Source organism: Coregonus clupeaformis, chromosome 9 (assembly GCF_020615455.1).
Source record: "Coregonus clupeaformis isolate EN_2021a chromosome 9, ASM2061545v1, whole genome shotgun sequence".
In the NCBI taxonomy this organism is placed as follows: Eukaryota; Metazoa; Chordata; class Actinopteri; order Salmoniformes; family Salmonidae; genus Coregonus; species Coregonus clupeaformis.
Genome location: NC_059200.1, coordinates 25242467 through 25262623, shown reverse-complemented (window position 1 = coordinate 25262623; position 20157 = coordinate 25242467). Strand labels below are relative to the sequence as shown.

Sequence of the window (20157 nt, the reverse complement as noted above, 5' to 3'; positions counted from 1 at the left end):
TTTTAATTTTGGAAATATTTAGGACTAACTTATTCCTTGCCACCCATTCTGAAACTAACTGCAGCTCTTTGTTAAGTGTTGCTGTCATTTCAGTCGCTGTGGTAGCTGACGTGTATAGTGTTGAGTCATCCGCATACATAGACACACTGGCTTTAATCAAAGCCAGTGGTATGTCGTTAGTAAAGATTGTAAAAGTAAGGGGCCTAAACAGCTGCCCTGGGGAATTCCTGATTCTACCTGGATTTTGTTGGAGGCTTCCATTAAAGAACACCCTCTGTGTTCTGTTAGACAGGTACAGTGCCTTCCAAAAGTATTAATCCCCCTTGGTGTTTTTTCCTATTTTTTTGCACTACAACCTGTAATTTAAATTGATTTTTATTTGGATTTCATGTAATGGACATACACAAAATAGTCCAAATTGGTGAAGTGAAATTAAACAAGTTATTTAAAATCTTTAAAAATAAATCACGGAAAAGTTGTGCGTCAGTATGTATTCACCCCCTTTGCTATGAAGCCCCTAAATAAGATCTGGTGCAACCAATTACCTTCAGAAGTCACATAATTAGTTAAATAAAGTCCACCTGTGTGCAATATAAGTGTCACATGATCTGTCACATGATCACAGTGTATATATACAGTGGGGAGAACAAGTATTTGATACACTGCCGATTTTGCAGGTTTTCCTACTTACAAAGCATGTAGAGGTCTGTAATTTTTATCATAGGTACACTTTAACTGTGAGAGACGGAATCTAAAACAAAATTCCAGAAAATCACATTGTATGATTTTTAAGTAATTAATTTGCATTTTATTGCATGACATAAGTATTTGATCACCTACCAAACAGTAAGAATTCCGGCTCTCACAGACCTGTTAGTTTTTCTTTAAGAAGCCCTCCTGTTCTCCACTCATTACCTGTATTAACTGCACCTGTTTGAACTCGTTACCTGTATAAAAGACACCTGTCCACACACTCAATCAAACAGACTCCAACCTCTACACAATGGCCAAGACCAGAGAGCTGTGTAAGGACATCAGGGATAAAATTGTAGACCTGCACAAGGCTGGGATGGGCTACAGGACAATAGGCAAGTAGCTTGGTGAGAAGGCAACAACTGTTGGCGCAATTATTAGAAAATGGAAGAAGTTGAAGATGATGGTCAATCACCCTCGGTCTGGGGCTCCATGCAAGACCTCACCTCGTGGGGCATCAATGATCATGAGGAAGGTGAGGGATCAGCCCAGAACTACACGGCAGGACCTGGTCAATGACCTGAAGAGAGCTGGGACCACAGTCTCAAAGAAAACCATTAGTAACACACTACGCCGTCATGGATTAAAATCCTGCAGCGCACGCAAGGTCCCCCTGCTCAAGCCAGCGCATGTCCAGGCCCGTCTGAAGTTTGCCAATGACCATCTGGATGATCCAGAGGAGGAATGGGAGAAGGTCATGTGGTCTAATGAGACAAAAATAGAGCTTTTTGGTCTAAACTCCACTCGCCGTGTTTGGAGGAAGAAGAAGGATGAGTACAACCCCAAGAACACCATCCCAACCGTGAAGCATGGAGGTGGAAACATCATTCTTTGGGGATGCTTTTCTGCAAAGGGGACAGGACGACTGCACCGTATTGAGGGGGAGGATGGATGGGGCCATGTATCGCGAGATCTTGGCCAACAACCTCCTTCCCTCAGTAAGAGCATTGAAGATGGGTCGTGGATGGGTCTTCCAGCATGACAACGACCCGAAACACACAGCCAGGGCAACTAAGGAGTGGCTCCGTAAGAAGCATCTCAAGGTCCTGGAGTGGCCTAGCCAGTCTCCAGACCTGAACCCAATAGAAAATCTTTGGAGAGAGCTGAAAGTCTGTATTGCCCAGCGACAGCCCCGAAACCTGAAGGATCTGGAGAAGGTCTGTATGGAGGAGTGGGCCAAAATCCCTGCTGCAGTGTGTGCAAACCTGGTCAAGACCTACAGGAAACGTATGATCTCTGTAATTGCAAACCAAGGTTTCTGTACCAAATATTAAGTACTGCTTTTCTGATGTATCAAATACTTATGTCATGCAATAAAATGCAAATTAATTACTTAAAAATCATACAATGTGATTTTCTGGATTTTTGTTTTAGATTCCATCTCTCACAGTTGAAGTGTACCTATGATAAAAATTACAGACCTCTACATGCTTTGTAAGTAGGAAAACCTGCAAAATCGGCAGTGTATCAAATACTTGTTCTCCCCACTGTATGTATATATATATATGTATATATATATATATATATATATATATATATATATATATATATATATAAAAAAACATGGGGGATTGGAAGTGATGCGGACAATTACATTGATGGAAGTTACAATCTATCTGCAATATTAAGCTGATCTACCCCCCCAAAAAAAAGAAAAAAATAAGAAAAGAAAAAAAGAACTGTAGCACTGAAATGGTTTCACTATGACAACACCCACGCAGCAGTGGAAGTGGAACTAGGGCCCCAAAGTCAGAGACTGTTTAGGGAGAGATGGAGCCCACGTGTCCCTAGCAAAGGAGCCAGCAGAGGACTGGAAAGATAAGGGCCAGTGGGTATCCAAGGGTAAGAGGATCACTGATTGGGTAAACATTGTGAATGGAGATCAGCACAGCCCATCCACGGATAGGTATTGTCGGAAATTGAATTGGAGAGCTAATTCATTTCCCGGGGTACATCTGGATGAGGGTAGCAGATACTGTGGAGAGGAATACTTAAAAGGGATTTGGCATCAAGGTAAATTACCCATATTACCAACATATCTGTTTAGATATGCAGCAATATTGATACATGGGCAAAGCCATGTATCAACAGGAGGGATGGTAGAGCAGGTAAGGAACACTTTGGTAGTGTAGGAACAGGTTAGGAAACACTTAGGAAACACTTAGGAAACACTTTGTGGCCTAGGGTATAACGAATTACAAAAAAAAAATGTTTTGTTCCAGATGTGTCATCTGTGTACGGAATAATCACCAAGGTAGACAGAGAGCACCCCAGGGGGAATATCCCCTGGCAAAATATCCAGTCCAGCAATTGGAAATTGATTTTATAGAGTTATCACGGGGTGAAGGGAAGAAATTGGGTACAATGCCTACCAATAGTGTTGATCACCATTAGAGCAACCCCAGATAAAGATGGGTTATCCCCCTTCGAGAAAGTTTTTGGGAGACCATATAGAATGCCCGAGTTAGGTAGACTAGAACAGGCAGACATAGAGGCAGAAGATACATTAGCAGAACACATGAGGAGACTGTTCGTTAACCAAACCCGTATGTCAAAGATTTTGTGCCCCACAGGAGAACTAAAGGAGAAGGTAACCCACTCTATCCAACCAGGTGACTGGGTGTGGATCCAATCCTTAAAGAAGAAAGACTGGAAGCAGCCCCGTTGGGAAGGTCCATATCAGGTCCTGTTGATGACGGCCTTCGCTGTAAGAATTGCGGAAAGATCCACCTGGGTGCATGTCACACACTGCAAAAAGGTAAACCCAGCCCACCTGACGAACAAACACAGAGTTAGGAGAAAGAACCGATCACCACTAGGGCTCGGGGGTTGGCTCCTTAACGAAGATTCCCTTACCCTGTCTGATCATCCCTATGTGAGTTCGATAGAAGGTAAAGCAATGGGTGGGGACCCGCCAGAAGTCTCCTGACGGTAGGTAGCTGTCTGACTGTAGGGGCCATACTCCTAGCACACTCAAACCCGCCTGACCCGCCAGAAGTAGTAGTTAACCTAACTCAAGTTAGTAAGGACATGTCTGGGGAAGAGAAAAGCAGGCAGAAAAGACAGCTTGACGTGGGGAAAGGCGAAGTACTAGTGACTGTAGGAAAGGACATCACCTTTGAGGTCTTTGCGGACCAGTTGGGGAGTTGGGGACTACTGGCTGGTCATATCATAAGGGATGGGAGATATATATGTCACTATGTACATCCTGGGACCATGTAGTTGCTCATACCGAGAGGTGGGGATATGTGAATCTCCATACACAGTTCAAGGACAGGTGGAGTATTGTGAAAGTAGGGAATTACCAGAAATGGCAGTGCGACCCATATAAGGGTAAGTACTGTCTAAAAGTCTGAATTACGCTAAAACAGATGAGGGCTTGTGGTACATTGGATTTGACCGCAAATGTTGTGAAGATCCATTAGTGGCTTTCCGGGTAGTGATCAACCAAGCGGATGTTACAGTCCCGACGAGTGAAATATCTTCCGTTTGAAGTCTCAGGGAAATCTTATTATTGTTTTTCTAGCTATTCTGGCATGGCAGAATATAATAGCTTTAGATATGCTTTTGGCTGAATGGGGCGGGGAGGGGAGGAAACCGTTAGGCTTGGAAGAGAGTATGAAACATGTTGCAGGATATGATAATGATTTATATGTGTACAGTGGAAAAAATACAGCCCGCCTAAAGCGGGGTGGGATTTTTCCTCTGACGTGTATGTATAAAAAGAGTGTACTTCCATTTTGTGGCAGAGCGCTCTCAATGAATAAAGGCTGACCATTGCAGAATTGGGTCTTTGTTTAATTTATTTAAACTAGAGATTTACACCTCTGGGAATTATTCAAAGATTTAAGAAGTGTTTGACTTCAACCATTGAGATAACAAAATTCTTGTGACACTGATTGATAAGATGACAGATACTGACTTGTGAGATATGATTCTGTAACTTCTGTATCTTAGTGTGAAGCAGTGGAGGCTCCTCAGAGGAGGAAGGGGAGGACCATCATCCTCAGTGAATTTCAGAAAAATAAAATAGTGAAACATTTAAAAAGTTATACTTTTTAGATAAAACTATGCTAAATATATTCACGTCACCAAATTATTTGTTTAAACACACTGTTTTGCAATAAAGGTCTACAGTAGCCTCAACAGGACTCTCTGGGGTAGCACCATGGTGTAGCCGGAGGACAGATAGCTTCTGCCTCCTCTGGGTACATTGACTTCAATACAAAACCAAGGAATGGTTCTCCTTCCATAAACTTACACAGTAATTATGACAACTTCCAGAGGACATCCTCCAACCTATCAGAGCTATTGCAGCATGAACTGACATGTTGTCCACCCAATCAAAGGATCAGAGAATTAATCTAGTACTGAAAGCATAAACCAAAGCTAGCTAGCACTGCAGCGCATAACATTTGGTGAGTAGTTGACTCAAAGAGAGAGAAAGACAATAGTTGAACAGTTTTGAACAAATTAATTTATTCAAAAATGAAGGAGAAGCAAGAAAGAGAGAGCTAGCTATATTTTGTTGTATCTTTTTCACTTTCACTTTCACTTACTTAGCTAACGAATGCAGCTAGCTAGTTTAGCCTACTCAAACACCCGGCTCAAACAGAGAGGGATGTTACGTTAGCTAGCTGGCTATGGCTATCCAACACTGGAACTCTTCCATGTGAAGGTAAGCTTTTGGTTTTATTAATTTATTTGCACCTGGGCCCGCTGGTGTAACAGCTAAACTGCTTGCTGTACACTGTACTGCATGATTGTAGCGGGTTTACTAACTTGTTAGTTATAGTAGCTACACTACCGGTCAACATTTTTAGAACACCTACTCATTCAAGGGTTTTTCTTTATTTTTACTATTTTCTACATTGAAGAATAATAATGAAGACATCAAAACTATGAAATATACATAGTACCCTCCAAGCTCATCATTAAGCTCGAGGCCCTGGGTCTGAACCCCTCCCTGTGCAACTGGGTCCTGGACTTCCTGACGGGCCGCCCCCAGGTGGTGAAGTTAGGAAACAACATCTCCACTTCGCTGATCCTCAACACTGGGGCCCCACAAGGGTGCCTGCTCAGCCCCCTCCTGTACTCCCTGTTCACCCATGACTGCGTGGCCAAGCATGCCTCCAACTCAATCATCAAGTTTGCAGACGACACAACAGTAGTAGGCTTGATTACCAACAATGACGAGACCGCCTACAGGGAGGAGGTGAGGGCTCTGGGAGTGTGGTGCCAGGAATATAACCTCTCACTCAACGTCAACAAAACAAAGAAGATAATCGTGGACTTCAGGAAACAGCAGAGGGTGCACCCCCCTATCCACATCGACAGGACCGCAGAGAAGGTGGAAAGCTTCAAGTTCCTTGGCGTACACATCACTGACAAACTGAAATGGTCCACACACGCAACAGAGCCTCTTCAACCTCAGGAGGCTAAAGAAATTTGGCTTGGCACCTAAAACCCTCACAAACTTTTACAGATGCACAATTGAGAGCATCCTGTCGGGCTGTATCACCGCCTGGTACGGCAACTGCACCGCCCGCAACCGCAGGGCTCTCCAGAGAGTGGTGCGGTCTGCCGAACGCATTACCAGGGGCAAACTACCCGCCCTCCAAGACACCTACAGCACCCGATGTCACAGGAAGGCCAAAAAGATCACCAAGGACATCAACCACCCGAGCCACTGCCTGTTCACCCCGCTATCATCCAGAAGGTGAGGTCAGTACAGGTGCATCAAAGCTGGGACCGAGAGAATGAAAAACAGCTTCTATCTCAAGGCCATCAGACTGTTAAATAGCCATCACTAGCACATTAGAGGCTGCTGCTGCCTATTGAAATCACTGGCCACTTTAAGAAATGGAACACTAGTCACCTTAATAATGTTTACATATCTTGCGCTACTCATCTCATATGTATATACTGTATTCTATTCTATAATATTCTACTGTATCTTAGTCCATGCCGCTCTGTCATTGCTTGTCCATATATGTATATATTCTTAAATTCCATTCCTTACTAGATTTGTGTGTATAGGGTATATGTTGTGAAATTGTTAGATATTACTTGTTAGATATTACTGCACTGTTGGAGCTAGAAGCACAAGCATTTCGCTACACCCACAATAACATCTGCTAAACACGTGTATGTGACAAATAACATTTGATTTGATTTGATTTGAATTCTAAATCAATCACAGACAGTGTCACCAGAAAAGCGCCCCCACACCATAACACCTCCTCCTCTATGCTTTAGGGTGGGAAATACACATGCGGAGATCATCTGTTCACCCACACCGCGTCTCACAAAGACATGGCGGTTGGAACCAAAAATCTCCAATTTGGACTCCAGACCAAAGGACACATTTCCACTGGTCTAATGTCCATTGCTCGTGTTTCTTGGCCCAAGCAAGTCTCTTCCTATTATTGGTGTCCTTTAGTAGTGGTTTCTTTAAAGCAATTCGACCATGAAGGCCTGATTCACACAGTCTCCTCTGAACAGTTGATGTTGAGATGTGTCTGTTACTTGAACTCTGTGAAGCATTTATTTGGGCTGCAATTTCTGAGGCTGGTAACTCTAATGAACTTATCCTCTGCAGCAGAGGTAACTCTGGGTCTTCCATTCCTGTGGTGGTCCTCATGAGAGCCAGTTTCATCACAGCGCTTGATGGTTTTTGCGACTGCACTTGAAGAAACTTTCAAAGTTCTTGAAATGTTCCGTATTGACTGACCTTCATGTCTTAAAGTAATGATGGACTGTCGTTTCTCTTTGCTTTTTGAGCTGTTCTTGCCATAATATGGACTTGGTATTTTACCAAATAGGGCTATCTTCTGTATACTACCTTGTCACAACACAACTGATTGGCTCAAACACATTAAGAAAAAAAAAATTGCACAAATTAATTTTTAAGAAGGCACACCTGTTAATTGAAATGCATTCCAGGTGACTACCTCATGAAGCTGGTTGAGAGAATGCCAAGAGTGTGCAAAGCTGTCATCAAGGCAAAGGGTGGGTATTTGAAGAATTTCAAATATTGTCACGACTTCCTCCGAAGCTGCCTCTCCTCCTTTTTCGGGCAGGCTTCGGCGTTCATTGTCACCGGCCTTCTAGCCACTGCCGCTCCATATCTCATCATTCCATTTGTCTTGTCTTGTCAATTACACACACCTGGTTCATATTCCCCTCATTAGTATGTGTTTAAGTGTTCCCTCTGCCCCCCTTGTCCTTGTGAGTGATTGTTCATTGTGAGGATTAGTAGCTCGGTTGAGCTCAGTATTTTGTATTGACGGGGTATTTTCCCCATGTGCATGGTTACGCTGGATTACGGAATAAACTCTGTATACTGTGATTTACCCTCCTGCGCCTGACTCCTTCAAATCACGCATCACAAATATAAAATATATTTTGATTTGTTTAACACCTTTTTGGTTACTACATGATTCCATATGTGTTATTTCATAGTTTTGATGTCTTCAATATTATTCTACAATGTAGAAAATAGTAAAAAATCAAGAAAAGCCCTTGAATGAGTAGGTGTTTTAAAACTTTTGACCGGTAGTGTATGTTGACTATGACATTTGCTAATATGGTGACAATGATGTAGGCTGTGTGTAGTGGTTAGAAGGTATGGAAGGTTTGACTTGGAAAGGTTTTGTCGCCTGGTCACAGACAACTGTTGTGTTGTGCACTAAAGTTCACAAGCAAAGGGAAAAGGTGAAAGGGGTAGAGCGCGTGAATGCAAGAAGGAATTACAGTATACAACAAGCAAAGTGATCATGCTGTTTGTATGTGGCTGCTGTGAAAGTGAACTGTGTTTGCGGGTGATCAGGGTTGTATTCATTCCGCCGATTCTGTTGAAAACATTTCTTAAACGCAAGCAAATGGAACGAAACAGTGATAAACATACTTGTATTTGTCCAATAGAAACTGTTGTTTGCAACTGTGTGGACTAATGATTGCACCCTAGCAGTGGTGTGTATTCATGGATGCCAAGGGCAGCCAGGCTTCCCCAAAAATTGAAAAAAATATATATATATAAAATAATGTTTCTTTTATCTCTCTGTGTTTCATAATTTTCCTTCAATTCACAAGAGGCTGAATTTATCTCACTGGAGAAAGCATCCGAGCGAGCGAAACAGCACCCCTCTGTCTCTGTATGTGTAGGCCATGTATCTGATGCTGTCTGGCCATGTAGGCCATGTATTCTCAGCCTATGCTACCCTCCAGTCCCTCGACTTCTTGGCGCTGACGGAAACATGGATTACCACTGAAAACACTGCTACTCCTACTGCTCTTTCCTCGTCTGACCATGTGTTCTCGCATACCCCGAGAGCATCTGGTCAGCGGGGTGGTGGCACAGGAATCCTCATCTCTCCCAAGTGGACATTCTATATTTTTCCCGTGACCCATCTGTCTATCTCCTCATTTGAATTCCATGCTGTCACAGTCACTAGCCCATTTAAGCTTAACATCGTTGTCATTTATCGCCCTCCAGGTTCCCTTGGAGAGTTCATCAATTAGCTTGACGCCTTGATAAATTCCTTTCCTGAGGATGGCTCACCCCTCACAGTTCTGGGGGACTTCAACCTCCCTACGTCTACCTTTGACTCATTTCTCTCTGCCTCCTTCTTTCCACTCCTCTCCTCTTTTGACCTCACTCTCTCACCGTCCCCCCCTACTCACAAGGCAGGCAATACGCTTGACCTCATCTTTACTAGATGCTGTTCTTCTACTAATCTCACTGCAACTCCCCTCCATGTCTCCGACCACTACTTTGTATCCTTTTCTCTCTCGCTCTCCTCCAACACTACTCACTCTTCCCCTACTCAGATGGTAATGTGCCGTCGCAACCTTCGTACTCTCTCCTCTTCCATCCTATCATCTCTTCCCTCTGCTCAATCCTTCTCCCTCCAATCTCCTGATTCTGCCTCCTCAACCCTCCTCTCCTCCCTTTCTGCATCCTTTGACTCTCTATGTCCCCTATCCTCCCGGCCGGCTCGGTCCTCCCCTCCATCTCCGTGGCTTGATGACTCATTGCGAGCTCACAGAACAGGGCTCCGGGCGGCCGAGCGGAAATGGAGGAAAACTAGACTCCCTGCGGACCTGGCATCTTTTCACTCCCTCCTCTCTACATTTTCTTCATCTGTTTCTGCTGCTAAGGCCACTTTCTACCACTCTAAATTCCAAGCATCTGCCTCTAACCCTAGGAAGCTCGTTGCCACCTTCTCCTCCCTGCTGAATCCTCCTCCCCCTCCCCCCTCCTCCTTCTCTGTGGATGACTTCGTCAACCATTTTGAAAAGAAGGTTGACGACATCCGATCCTCGTTTGTTAAGTCAAATGACACTGCTGGTCCTGCTCACACTGCCCTACCCTATGCTTTGACTTCTTTCTCCCCTCTCTCTCCAGATAAAATCTTGCGACTTGTGACGGCCGGCCGCCCAACAACCTGCCCACTTGACCCTATCCCCTCCTCTCTTCTCCAGACCATCTCCGGTGACCTTCTCCCTTACCTCACCTCGCTGATCAACTCATCCTTGACCGCTGGCTATGTCCCTTCCGTCTTCAAGAGAACGAGAGTTGCACCCCTTCTCAAAAAACCAACACTTGATCCCTCTGATGTCAACAACTACAGACCAGTATCCCTTCTTTATTTTCTCTCCAAAACTCTTGAGCGTGCCGTCTTTAGCCAACTCTCTTGCTATCTCTCTCAGAATGACCTTCTTGATCCAAACCAGTCAGGTTTCAAGACTGGTCATTCAACTGAGACTGCTCTTCTCTGTGTCACGGAGGCTCTCCGCACTGCTAAAGCTAACTCTCTCTCCTCTGCTCTTGTCCTTCTAGACCTGTCTGCTGCCTTTGATACTGTGAACCATCAGATCCTCCTCTCCACCCTCTCCGAGCTGGGCATCTCCGGCGTGGCTCACTCTTGGATTGCGTCCTACCTGACTGGTCACTCCTACCAAGTGGCGTGGCGAGAAGCTGTCTCTGCACCACGTGCTCTCACCACTGGTGTCCCCCAGGGCTCAGTTCTAGGCCCTCTCCTATTCTCGCTATACACCAAGTCACTTGGCTCTGTCATATCCTCACATGGCCTCTCCTATCATTGCTACGCAGACGACACACAACTCATCTTCTCCTTTCCTCCTTCTGATAACCAGGTGGCGAATCGCATCTCTGCATGTCTGGCAGACATATCAGTATGGATGACGGATCACCACCTCAAGCTGAACCTTGGCAAGACGGAGCTGCTCTTCCTCCCGGGGAAGGACTGCCCATTCCATGATCTCGCCATCACGGTTGACAACTCAGTTGTGTCCTCCTCCCAGAGTGCGAAGAGCCTTGGCGTGACCCTGGACAACACCCTGTCGTTCTCCGCTAACATCAAGGTGGTGACCCGATCCTGTAGGTTCATGCTCTACAACATTCGGAGAGTACGACCCTGCCTTACACAGGAAGCGGAACAGGTCCTAATCCAGGCACTTGTCATCTCCCGTCTGGATTACTGCAACTCGCTGTTGGCTGGGCTCCCTGCCTGTGCCATTAAACCCCTATAACTCATCCAGAATGCCGCAGCCCGTCTGGTGTTCAACCTTCCCAAGTTCTCTCATGTCACCCCGCTCCTCCGCACACTTCCAGTTGAAGCTCGCATCTGCTACAAGACCATGGTGCTTGCCTACGGAGCTGTGAGGGGAAAGGCACCTCCGTACCTTCAGGCTCTGATCAGTCCCTACACCCAAACGAGGGCATTGCGTTCATCCACCTCTGGCCTGCTGGCTCCCCTACCTCTGCGGAAGCACAGTTCCCGCTCAGCCCAGTCAAAACAGTTCGCTGCTCTGGCACCCCAATGGTGGAACAAGCTCCCCCAAGACGCCAGGACAGCAGAGTCACTCACCACCTTCCGGAGACATTTGAAACCCCACCTCTTTAAGGAATACCTGGGATAGGATAAAGTAATCCTTCTACCCCCCTTACCCCCCCCCCCCCCCCCCCAAAAAAAAAAACAAAAACATTGTAAAGCGGTTATCCCACTGGCTATAAGGTGAATGCACCAATTTGTAAGTCGCTCTGGATAAGAGCGTCTGCTAAATGATGTAAATGTAATGTAAATGTCTGGTCCAAAATAGTATGACATAGTTGCCGCCCTGTAGCTCTGAATGCAAGGGAAGCCAGCTAGCATTTGGCCATAGCCAATCAGCGTTAAACTAAACTGAGTGAGATCAACTGTGAATGGTCCTGGCGCAACAACAAAAAAGTGTCAAGGGAAGCCAGTTTGGATTTGGCATCACTCCAATCACATCGCATCGAGAGCATACCTCATTGGGAGAAACAACTTGAATTGTTGCATCTGGTTGTGTTGTTGTCCTTCGGTGGCTAAATTAGCCATGAATGGAGATAGGGATTTGGACTTGTGGTTTTACTTAATTCTCTGTACTGGCCAATGATTACCTGTATAACAGGGATTCTGATCCAACCATTAATTAATTGTGACCCTGACCTGAGAGGATGAAAGTTCAATATGTAGCTTGATGTAGAAGGCTAATGTAAACTAGCTAACATTGCCAATGAAAGGAAGTTAGGCTAGTGAGCAAGCATTTTAGCCAGGTAGCCTAGAACAACAAAAAATCTAAGCGTGTACTGTATGACAGAGTGCTAGACCGTTTCCTCAACATGAAAGAGAGGAGGATGGCATTGGCGTTTCTCTACAAGTAGGGTGAGTCAACATGTTTTTCTACTTGCACAAACGCGCGCACACACACACACACGTGCACACAGAAATCAGAACCATGGACAGCCACATCGTATTTAGCTTACGTTGATTGGACTAAATTGGTTTTGGTATCTTTTAGTTGTCACTGTATTAGACTACGCATGGGTGATTTGATGATGTTGAAATGTTGAAGTTGAAATGGTGCTGGAAAAGTGGAGGAAAATCCTGTTTTCTTTGCGACTTGCGGTAACTCTCCGTGGTTCTAAATCAATAGTTGTTTAGTGGTCCGAAAATGTCGGATACATTAACTTGCTTGACAATGCCGTAGATCATGTAACTAACTGGTTGTTACATGCAATATGCTTTGTGGACTTCACCGGACAGTGGTTGCTCTCCGGTTTTGTGATGAAACAAAGATGTGGTTGAATTTATTCTGCCACTGTGTCTTCTTATTGTCTCTGCCTTAAGGCCTATATATCACGGTCGAAAGGCATATGAACTAACAGGTTATAGAGCAAACAACGCAATTATCACAACACATAGGTTTTAATATGGCTTTTTGTTCTCTGCCTTCCCCAGTGATTTTACCCACGAACCGCTACTGCACCCTACATCAGCTAGATGCAGGCAGGCAAGTGTGCAAGGCTGTATTGAATGTGTCACTGTCTGTCACCTTGATTACTCAAACTTTTCTCTGTAGCAACCTCATTGTGGGTATAGGGAAAATTGTAGTATCATGTAGTGGCCCAAATCTATCGACGTTACATTGTGCTGGGTGAATGGAATATGAATGACAGTCATCCAATTTGCTGTAATATAAAGACAGCACAGCAAACAGCACCGACCTCCACCGGTTTGGAGTGCAGGTGGAGACAAAGTGTAAGTGTGTGTGTGTGTTTACATCTGGATCCTGTCCAGATCAGGTGCTATTTATATAACAGAGCCCTGCATGTGTCACTAACATTATCTGCCTGACAGGAGACTGACAGGGCATCAACGGCCTCTTTCAGCTGTAGAGAGAGAGAGAGAGAGAGAGAGACCCCAGAGAATACACCTTTGTATGTGTATCTGCTCTATATCTACAGCATTAGTTTGACTTTAATACAATACGTTTCTAGAGAAACGAATAACAGGGTTTAGCCCATGTGGGCTAGATACCTTTGTGTGACACTAATACAGGTCAAATTATGAGTCATTCACTTTAGCACTATTAAATATGGAACAGGGTTTTCAAACATAACCTGTGCCCCCGCACATTGACTCTGTACCGGTACCCCCTGTATATAGCCTCGTTACTGTTTTTATTGTTGATCTTTAATTATTTGTTATTTTTCTATTTTCTTCTTTTTATTAATTTATTAATTTATTGTTTACTTCAGTTTATTTAGTAAATACTTTCTTAACACTTATTTTTTCTTAAAACTGCATTGTTGTTCAGGGCTTGTAAGTAAGCATTTCACTGTTGTATTCGGCGCATGTGGCAAATAAAATTGATTTGATTTGATATTACACAAGCTTTATGTTATGAATGGCACGACGTGCTGGCTAGATAAAACACTTTAGGCTGTAAGTGAATAGATAAACACTGCACCAAAGAGAGTATATTTTCCTCAAGTTCCTCTGAAGTTCCTCACTGACGACCTGAAATGGTTTCTTCACACAGACAGTGTGGTGAAGAAGGCGCAACAGTGCTTCTTCAACCTCAGGAGGCTGAAGAAATGTGTGTTGTCCCGTAAGACCCTCACAAACTTCTAGATCTACCATTGAGAGCATCCTGTCGGGCTGTATCACCGCCTGGTATGGTAATTGCATCGTCCGCAACCGCAGGGCTCTCCAGAGGGTGGTGCGGTCAGCCCAACGCATCACCGGGGGCACACTGCCTGCCCTCCGGGACATCTACAGCATCCGGTGTCACAGGAAGGCCAAGAAAATCATCAAGGACCTTAGACACCCGAACCACTGCCTGTTCACCCTGCTACCATCTAGAAGGCAGAGACAGTACAGGTGCATCAAAGCTGGGAACAAGAGACTGATAAACATCTTCTATCTCCAGGCCATCAGGCCATTAAACTGTTAAACAAAGAAATGTAAGTTATGTCTATTATGAAGTAATTAAGTTATGTCCATCTCTACCAATGGGAATGGATACCTTTGTTTCCTGGTTTGATCACCACTGGTATGTTTTTTTCAAGCTGCAATAAATTCTGCATCCTCCAGATGAGACTGTTTCATATAATTGTCAGTCACAGACTGAAAGAATGACTAATATTGTAAAATTATAATATTAGTCATTCTTTCAGTCTGTGACTGTGAGCCGCAATCTCCATAATGTGTTTGAAAATACAGGTAAATAGCGACCACTAGCGGCTGTTCAGGCTGTGATTGTGTATTTCTCCCTGTTGATTTTCACATGTGCTCCTACTGTAGTGTACGTACGTATAATTAAGGTCACCAGGATCTCTATAGGAAACAACATGGAAAATAGCAACAGACAGTGTTGGCACAGACTTTTCAACAGATTGTGTAATACATTAATCATATTTCGTTTGCGGATCAGTAGCAGCGGTTTCCGCGTTCAAAATCTCCGACTTCCGACTTCAGTGCGTTCAAGACAACTGAGAACTCGAAAAAAAACTAGCTCCGACTGGGAAACATCGTTTTGAACGGTCATCCAACTCGAATTCCAAGTCGGAAACTCGGGCATCTTTCTAGAGCTCCGACTTTCCGATCTGAAGATCACTGACGTCATGATTTGACCTCGTTTTTTCCAGAGTTCTTTGTTGTCTTGAAAGCACCAAGTAGCCTGAACAGTGGCTAGTGGTCGACCTGTTTTGATGGTAAATAGTGACCACTAGCGGCTGTTCAGGCTATAGCAGCAGGTGCCGTTTTACAGCAGAGCAGCCGTAGCCTCCCACTCATAACAACATTGTTCTAACAATGTTTCACTTTACTTGCTTTAGAATATTTTTAGTTTATTAAATAGGGGTTCTTCACGAATTGTGTACATTCATTAAGTATGCATGTGAATAGGCTACAAACGAGCATTTCTGAAATAGAGTACACAGAAATCTAAACTGTGAACGAACAGAGTGCAGTTTATACTGTAACCAACACATTATTGACACCATATACACAGACTGAAATAATGACTAATATTGTAAAATGATAGGAAACAGCCTCATCTGGAGGATACAGAATTGATTGCAGCCTGAAAAAACAGACCAGTGGTGCTCAAACCAGGAAACAAAGTTGTCCATTCCCGTTGGTAGAGACAGATATAACTTAATTACTTCATAATAGACATAACTTCAATTTAATTGACTAATAACAATAATTTTAGCTGCACTTGAATTAGCTGTGCCGTGTACAATGGAACCAATGAAATAGTCCCAGAAGTGCAAACTCCAATGTAAATAATAATAATAATAATAATAATAATAATAATAATAATATGCCATTTAGCAGACGCTTTTATCCAAAGCGACTTACAGTCATGCGTGCTTAAATTTTTACGTATGGGTGGTCCCGGGGATCGAACGTAAATCAAGCACACCTCAAATGTTTTGAATAATATCTGATATTAAGAGCAAATAGACTTGGTGTGGTGTGCTCTCCTGAGTGGCGCAGTGGTCTAAGGCACTGCATCGCAGTGCTAGCTGTGCCACTAGTGATCCTGGTTCGAATCCAGGCTCTGTCGCAGCCGGCCGCGACCGGGAGACTCATGGGCAGCGCACAATTGGCCTAGCGTTGTCCAGGGTAGGGGAGGGAATGGCCGGCAGGGATGTAGCTCAGTTGATAGAGCATGGTTGTGGGTTCAATTCCCACAGAGGACCAGTATGAAAAAAAATATATGTGTATTCACTAACTGTAAGTCACTCTGGATAAGAGCGTCTGCTAAATGACTAAAATGTAAATGTGTAACATAAAGACAGACTCATGGAGTAATGTTTTCAAAACTTCTCACCTCAGGGCCTTGCCACCTATGTCATTGTCACAGGCTCTGACGATCGATCACCTTGCCAGAAAACGTGGAAAGGATCAATACCATACAACAATATGAGTTAGGAAATCCTTTGGTGGATGCTCTGCTCAACATAAGAAATGGTTGTTCAAAGTTGAGATCAGACTGAGAGAAAGAAAAAAAAACGTTACATATATATGGTCCCAGTCCCAACCCAGTTTGGGAACCCTTGGGGACTTATTTATAGTGTATGTAGTGTATGAGACTTTAGTCGACTTTAGTCTCATACAGTATGAACAATGGATGCACTCACTAAAACTGTAAGTCGCTCTGGATAAGAGCGTCTGCTAAATTACTAAAATGTAAATGTAAATACAACTGATAGTGGTAACATAAGGCTATTAGTTATAATTGATAAGAAACTTGTAACTGATAAGACCCTCACACCAAGTAATAGGTTGAAACTCTTAGTTTGTTCCTTATCAATTATGATTGATAAGAATTCATTACAGTAGGCCCCCCTACTGTACATTTTAGTCATTTAGCAGACTATCTTATCCAGAGCGATTTACAGGAGCAATTAGGGTTACGTTTCTTGCTCATGGACAGACACATCGCCAGATTTTTCACCTAGTCAGCTCAGGGATTCGAACCAGCGACCTTTCGGTTACTGGCCCAACGCCATTAACCACTAGGCTACCTGTACAAATGCCTCCATACAATTTTGTCATAAACTCTGCGAGTGGACTGTAGCCTATTGAATAGCTATTGATATGTTTGTTTTCTCACCCTAAAAACACAAGAAGTCATAGGAGTGGGGAGGAGAGAGGGGCACATATGGAGCACAGTGAAGCTGTATACCGTAAGATTTGTGAGTGTGTGATGTGATGGACGTTGGGGCTTGCATGGATATCAACATCAGAGCTGTGTAATTTAACAATTTATATCTCTTTCTAAAACGCACAGTATTTTACAGACACACGTCATAACCCTATGCTAGACCAGACCCGTACAGAGCCAGAGCGGAAACCCCTCCCGAATCCCAGCTCCGGCAGCCGAGCAAAAGAAAAGAGGAATACCAAGAAATCAGGAAACAAGGAGAAATAACAGGAGAAAAGAAACTATCATAATAAAGTGAGTGCAATCTGTCATTGATTGTATCAACTGTCTATTTGAATGGGATAATGTAGATTTGATAGCTATTTGCTAGAGAACAAACACTTTAGAGCAATGGTTTAGGATTTCTTTCCTGAAAAAAAAAAAAACGTCCAGACACCCGACATTAGCAGTAATAGCTAACTTTACCTAGCGGGTTTGCCAGCAAGGTAATAGCTAATAAAAACACGGATACATACATTTTCCATGCTATTGTTATAGGAACCTTTTATAATATTGCAGACACAATTGATTAAACTTTTGTTGTCACATAGTTAACTGTTTTCCACCCTAAACAGTTTACAATGGCGCTGTCAATATGGGTAATGATAGCTAGCTAGCACGCTAACTGCTAATGCTAAGATTGTTTGCTAGTTAGTTAGCTTGACAATGTGAATCAGATTATGTTCAGATATTTAGCTAGTTAGCCTACTCTTGCTTGCTAGCTAGCTACTGGACTGTGTTTGGTAAGAAGAGGCACAGCTACACTAGGAGCTTTGGTGGATGTTCTGTTCTAATGCCTTTGCTGCATAAAAACGTTCCTTGGGATGGAAACATGTAGGCAGCCCTTGCTGTGTGTTTAATAGCCATTTTAGGTGAACGTGCAAATTATGTTGTCAGCTTGCAAACAGCTCATTGTTATTGTATTCCAGAAATGGTTTTGACAACTTGTTGACATTATAGCCAGTATTATTGAGAAACAGTTCAATGCTGTGCTGTAAAGTACTGTATTATGGATTGCCACGAAATGGGCGGATGAAACGGATGCAGCTACTACAAACCTTATCACAACCAGCCAACTTGACTTTACAAAACCCCTTGTCACACTCAGCCAGCTGTGTCCAATATTCTCTCTCCCATCATAGCTAACATATTGCATTTTTCTAACAAATAGCCTAGCCTAACAGTGTTTGCATACGCTTACCACCTACATTAAGCTACAAACATAGGCTAGATATGAAATAAAGTCTAGAAAATAATGTATCATCAGGTGGAGTCATGACACTGTTTATGTCTGTCAGCCTTGTAGTCCATGACCTTTTCATGCCACAGCAGTGAGCCGAATGAGGAGGACATTCCTTTGCTAGACTGCTCACTCAGATGGGGTATTCAAGCAGCAGTACCACCACAGAGCCTGTTCTGTAGCGCACAGCAAATCCTTGTTGACCATAGCTAACTCCCACTGATGGTCTCCTCCGCCAGCCCACCACCCACCCACCCTAATTGTGTTATTGCTGGTGAGAGAAAGGATTATAACAACATCACGTTAAGAAGACATTTCACTGTCATACTCCTGTGTACAACTTCAACCACACTGTTTGACTCATAATTTGTGGCACACATTAGAGAGGAAGGAGACCCAGATGTGAAGAACGGCATTGTGGCCCATTGCCACCAATTTACTGTAACTCAGTTCCAAGCTGCATTAAATCATTCAAATAGTCCTGGGGCTGCACCTCACTCCTCCCTTATTTAGGTTCTAGCTTTGTCCTAAAACTCTTTCAATAGAAACTCAACTATGGTTTTGATTGTTTTCACAGCTTCATTTTTTACTACAAATAATCATTTTGAAATTGAGATAGCTGTTCATCTTTATCATTGACTTATTGTTTGAGAAGTTTTCCACAGCTGTGGGCTTATAAAATGTAGGCTACTGGCTGAATTTCTTTATTGTACCCAAGGTTGGTTGTTGTGTCACGATAAACTGTCAGGTCAAAGCAGTGTTTTTCATTAGCGTCGGCTAATCAGCTGGTTAGACTCATTTTCAACCGGATACATTTTCCACTTAATATTAAAGCTGCAATATGTAACTTTTTGGGCAACCCGACCAAATTCACATAGAAATGTGAGTTATAGATCTGTCATTCTCGTTGAAAGCAAGTCTAAAAGAATTTGTAGATCTGTTCTATGTATGCTATTTCTATGCTTCCCGTTCTTTAGTTTAGTTTTTGCATCTTTTACTTTTGGTTTTCTACACCAGCTGAAAATACAATATTTTTGGTTATTGAAAATATATTTAACAGCGGTTTAGATGGTACAATGACGCTCTACATTGTACATTGTTCGTTTTTGTCACATAAACTGATATTAGGTGAACTATTTGAATTTTAGCAACCAGGAAATTGCGGAGCAATTTCAGCATATTGCACCTTTAACTAGGCAACTTTTGATTTAAAAGTTTCAATTCGCTAGTCCCTCGAGCCCTCTCCCGCTAGAATGAACGATATGCATCTTCTAGCAATCTATTGATAGAATAGGCGCCTGTCAGTTACAAAGCAAGCGATGACAGGGGAACGCAGCAGAGAGGAAGAGGTGAAGCGAGAGGTTTCATTCTCGCCAAAATCTGCCCAATGCGTTTCTATGGATTTATTTTGAACCAAAGCTTGTCGCCTACCTTCCCGCCTTTGGGACAATGACTCCCATTGTTAGGGCGGAGACATACATTTTGTCATTATATACATATCTCTGGTTGCAGTTGAATTTCTTTACACGGAGGAGGGAGAGAAAGCATGATGCTTGTGAATTTGCATGTCCCATGTAATGTAAGTGTTAAAGATGAGTCGAAATCTACGACTT

General features: G+C 43.3%; 1 protein-coding gene across 2 annotated transcripts in view; it reads left to right on the top strand.

Moving 5' to 3' along the window:
* The first annotated feature begins 17315 nt into the window (after nucleotides 1-17315).
* The window catches only part of LOC121574164 (tyrosine-protein kinase Fer), a 45624-nt gene continuing 42782 nt past the window's right edge, over nucleotides 17316-20157 (top strand). For both annotated transcript variants that reach the window (XM_041886811.2, XM_041886808.2), the window contains exon 1: nucleotides 17316-17559. The gene's annotated coding sequence lies outside the window, so the exon portion shown is untranslated. The remainder of the gene's footprint in view (nucleotides 17560-20157) is intronic.